Below are 4,772 nucleotides of genomic sequence, written 5' to 3'. Positions count from 1 at the left end.
CTATGTTTTTAGAAGAATAGCTTATGTAAATAAGTGATTTTTGTCATATGTAAATATTTGGTATTTTGATCTATTTTCTAGTGTTTCAGTTATTGGTGATAGCAAATGTTCAGAAAAATCGGGAAAAAAGTCGAAGAATCGAGGATTTTGGCAACTCTGAAGGTGTCAGTGTTCCTCTTGTTTTCGCCCGGCGAATAGCTTGGAAGCGAAGCTCCGCCCGGCGAGTGGTAGGCGAGCCAGGGGCGAAGCAACTCAATTTTTGGCCATCTTTCTGCTCTGGAGCGCCCGGCGGAGCATCTGTCTCGCCGGGCGGAAGAAGATATTTATTTTGGGGTTCTTTTGTGTACTTTTGAGGTCACGTGGCCTGTTTAGTGGGTTTCGCCCGGCGAAGCTGTTCTTCCGCCGGGCGAATCTGGGCTGATGTGCCATGCTATATAGTGCTTGTTAGATATTTTGAGAACCATTCCATCTTTAATTTCTCTCTCTTGAACCAAAATATACCATTTGGAGTGAGAAAACCCTAAAACTTCCATTGTTAGTAGAATTCAAGTTTTTACCCATCAATCTTGGAGACTTCCATCTTGATGTTCATAAAGCTTGATAGTTTGCTTGTTACTCAAGTCACCATGGAAATGGGTGGCTAAACCTTCTTGGTGTCAAGATTAGAGGTAGATGATTTGCTTTTAGTTTGTATTTCTTTTGATCTTTTGTATGTGAACAAGTGATGATATATATATGGTGAAAAACCTTGTGTTTATTTAGTTATGAGATTTGTATTCTATTTGAGAAAATGTTTTCAAGTCTTGACCTAGGTTTTTTATCTATCAACAAGTAAAGTTTAGAAATAGCTTTGTGAGTTGATATTTACCTATATTAAGCTTTGAGTGTTGTCATTTTGATAGTTAGGTTGAGAGATCATTTAAGGATCAAAATGGCAAATTTCACAATATGGTTTAGACATGAAACATATTGAGAGGATTGTGATTATATGTATCATTCATGAGTTCACGTATTTGATCAAGAAAATACGATAGAAGCAAATCATCAAAAACAAATCTAATCTTGACATTCTTTTACCATCTTTTAAAACCACATACCAAGTTTAGCATTTCTTGCTTGAGATTAAAAAAATTATGTTACCAGAATCAAAACCAAACCCCATGATAACTTTAACTCACGACAAAATAAACTATAGAACGGCAGTGATATCGCAATAATCCCTGTGGAAACGATAAACGAAAAGTACCACAATACTAATTCAACAGACATCAAAGACTACAAAAGTGGAGCAGTAAAAAGAAAAGAACTTAAAAAGGAATTATCCTTTAGTTCACCCTCTTGTCTAAATCTTCCAAAGATAGCGGATGAAGACCCTCTGCTTCGAACATGTTCATACGACCCGAGTCCCGCATCCTTCGCACCACACCTTTCCTGAGGAACAAGTAAGATAAAAACCTCCCAAAAGGAAGGCAACTGACTGAACCCTCGCGAGAGGAAGTTAAAGCAACAGTTTCCACAAGCCGTCTGAAGATCAACAACGGAAAGTTGATCTTCTCCCCTCGCAAAGCACAGGAGATGAACTCCAAATCCTCCACCATAATCTGGTTTTCATCACAGCTTCGTGGATAGAAGTTACGCACTAGAAGTTGATGCCAAATCCTAATGAGTTTGGCGGTGTAAGGATCATTCTCCATGAGACTCGCCAACAGAACAGAAGTGGTCATGGTGAAACTGTTATCATCAAAGGTTGCCCCAGTGTTACTGCAGCGCAACAAATCAGAGATGGTGGAAGGCGTGATAGATATATCAGCCCCTCGAATGTTAGAAACTATAGTAGTTCTTCCTTCAGGATCAATGCGTAGGTACGCAAACATCCAGAAGTCAGCAAGCATCTTAGGATAAACATTTCCTTCTAGGATTGATAGGTAAAAAACCCATCTCCTGATTCTGGAAAAGGGCACGAAGGCTGATGCGATGCCTGATGAATTCTTCTGGGCAAGGTTTGAACTCTTTTTTGATGAAAGTTACAATGTTAGCATAGGTCAGGTTGTTGTTGAGTGCCATGCTAAGAGTTGAAAAAGTTTGAAGTTGAAAAGAGCGCGAGAAGGAAGAGGAGAGTTCTGAAATGAAGGGGTAAAAAGAGTGTGAAGAGAAGAAAGGGACACTAACCCTTTATATAGACAAGAGGAACGGTAAGGAAACGTTTTTAGTTTTAAATGATTGATTAGACTGCATTTGGTGTTTCAGAGGGAAGTTATGATCACCGCCGTTTCCCGCCCTTGGAAGTTGGAATGTAATCATAAAACTGATGCACGCACGTCTTAAAGAGACGTTTAAGAAGAAATGACGTCAGCAAATAATGATGATTACGGCTAAGGGAAGGAGAAACGTCAAGTCTAGGGTTGCGAAGGGTAATCGAGCCACGTGAGGCATTTATTAAGATTACTGTGGTGTAAAAAGAAAAGAAGATATCGGCAATATTGTGAAGTATGGCCAAACATTTACCATCGATCATTTCAGAGTAAAATGTGAATACATAGAAAGATAAGTTTGCATATATTCTGAAAAGGAACGATTACAAAACAAAGGATCGGTGCTACAAAGAAAAAATACAAAGCTCGAAGACAATTAATTAAAATCCTTGGGAAGGCTATCTTTGATCTTTGAATATTGAGCCTCCCACGAAGACATACTAAGCTCGAGTAATGCTTGTTGCCTCTTTAACTCTTCGATCTCTGGCACCAATTTCTGCGCAGCTTCGAAGTGTTGGATACCCAGCCGTGCTACTTCAGCTATCTTCAGATCATTGGATTGGTGAATAGCTGCTTGGCGAGACTCGGCTTCTTGTATCTTCTCTTCAAGTTTCTTAATCTCTTGCTTCCAAGATTTTATATTTTTCTCACACTCATCATATTCTTCTTGTTTCTTCAGACGCTCCATCCTAAGAGCGTCACCCTTGTTGGTTGCCTCAGTGGCAGCTTTCCATGACGAACTATGAGAGGTCATTTTTGCAGCAAGCTGTTCATTAACCTTGTTCTGTCGAAGAATGTTAGCCTGAAGCTGGTCGAGTAATGAGCCCAGGAGTACAATCACATCTGAAACCTCTTTCGGAACCAGGAGTAAATCCACTTTTTTCAAGAGTTGCTTCAAGCCATGACATTTCATGGAATCCTTGCTTAAGAATTCGACGAGGTTCGTTTCGAAGAATTTTTCCCTTATTTAATGAAGGAGGCTGGAGATATCCTCTTTGTCTCCAGGTTTGGTCTGAACAGTGGGAGAAGCTTCAGACGTGAGAATTGAAGTGACTATCCATGGTCACCATGGTCTTGAGAAAGCTGAGAGGATCAGTTTGTTTAAGTTGCTCCAATTCTGAAGGAGTAGTGTATGGGTGGAGTAGTTTCAGGAATATCGACAGTGTTGAAACTTGAGTTTCCACAGGGGTCTGTTTCGACTAACTTGGAGGTTTCCTCTTCGACACCTTGATCAGATACGGTGTCCTCACTCCCAATCGATGGCACCGCTACATTATCTTCGCCTAGGAATTGACCCTCCTCGCCCATACATGTGTCTTTGCGAATAGGAGGAGAATCATCAGTCGAATGGCTTACTTCAATAGGAGATGCAGTATTGATAGTAGCAAGAGGAGTGACATCTTCAAGGACTGGTGAAAGTACATGAGAGATGTGCTGAGAGGCATCTGCAAAATGAGAAAATATGGGTAATTATAGTGCGAGAGTTGCAGGAAAATTATTTGATTTAAGCAAGAGACTTCTTGGCTCACCTTGGGGATTACCAAGGTTAATTGCAGCATTGAAAGAGTTGAAGTCAGAAGTAGCGGTTCCAATATCATCCTGAAATCATAAGGTGACATTAACTTAATCATTCGAAGGTAAAATTCATAGAAATGATTATGTTGTAAAGACCCAGATACCTTAGCTGCATTAGTGGCTGGACTTGAATTATGGCTTTCCATCACTAGAGCGTTACTAGTGGCTTTCAAAGGTGATTCTTCAGAAGGCGCTTTATCACTCGAAGAGGTAATCTTCGAAGATCCAAGTTTTTTCCCTTTACCCACAGGAGTGGTAACCTTTCGTTTCTTCTTGGTCCCTTGTCTGGTACGAGGGGGAGATTTGTCGTCCCCATCCGAAGCAGCATCTGGAGTAGCAGTTGGAAGAGTCTTTCGCTTCGAAGATGTCGGAGGCTTTGAACTCTGAAGGGAACAAAATACATTAGAAGAGAAAATGAGCGTTATCTGTAAGACGTGCAAAATTGGAATTTGAAGGACGTGTGTACCGTGGGTTTCGCATCAGTCGTGACAGAGTCACTCTCACTTGGTTTCTTGCTCTTCGAGGCCTCAGAATCTTTCTGCACAGGAATGGTTTTAGCCTTTCTCCTGTGAGCATCAGCTGTAACAAAGATGGAAATTATTATCTTAGTGAGGGATAGAAAAGTCAATCTAAAATTAACTAGACCCAAACCTTCGGGTATTGGAGTCAAGACACGAACGTGTTTAAGATCTATATGAAGATGCCCTTTGAAAGTATCCAGGGTATGCTTAGTCGGGACCACTCGTTCAGCGCGTTTTTTGGTACTCTCTTGAAGAATTTTGAGAGCATTCCCACACACGAACCAGTCTGGGAAAGGAGGACTTAAAGCCACACCAAAATCAGCACTTGGTAGTGGAGGGAATTTTGGAGGGTTAAGTTTAAATGCCACTTCATAACGTAGTTCTGGTCGAACAGACGGGGGCAATTTTAACTTACCCAGTTTTG

Source organism: Vicia villosa, linkage group LG5 (genome assembly GCF_029867415.1).
Source record: "Vicia villosa cultivar HV-30 ecotype Madison, WI linkage group LG5, Vvil1.0, whole genome shotgun sequence".
In the NCBI taxonomy this organism is placed as follows: Eukaryota; Viridiplantae; Streptophyta; class Magnoliopsida; order Fabales; family Fabaceae; genus Vicia; species Vicia villosa.
This window is presented reverse-complemented; position numbering follows the sequence as displayed.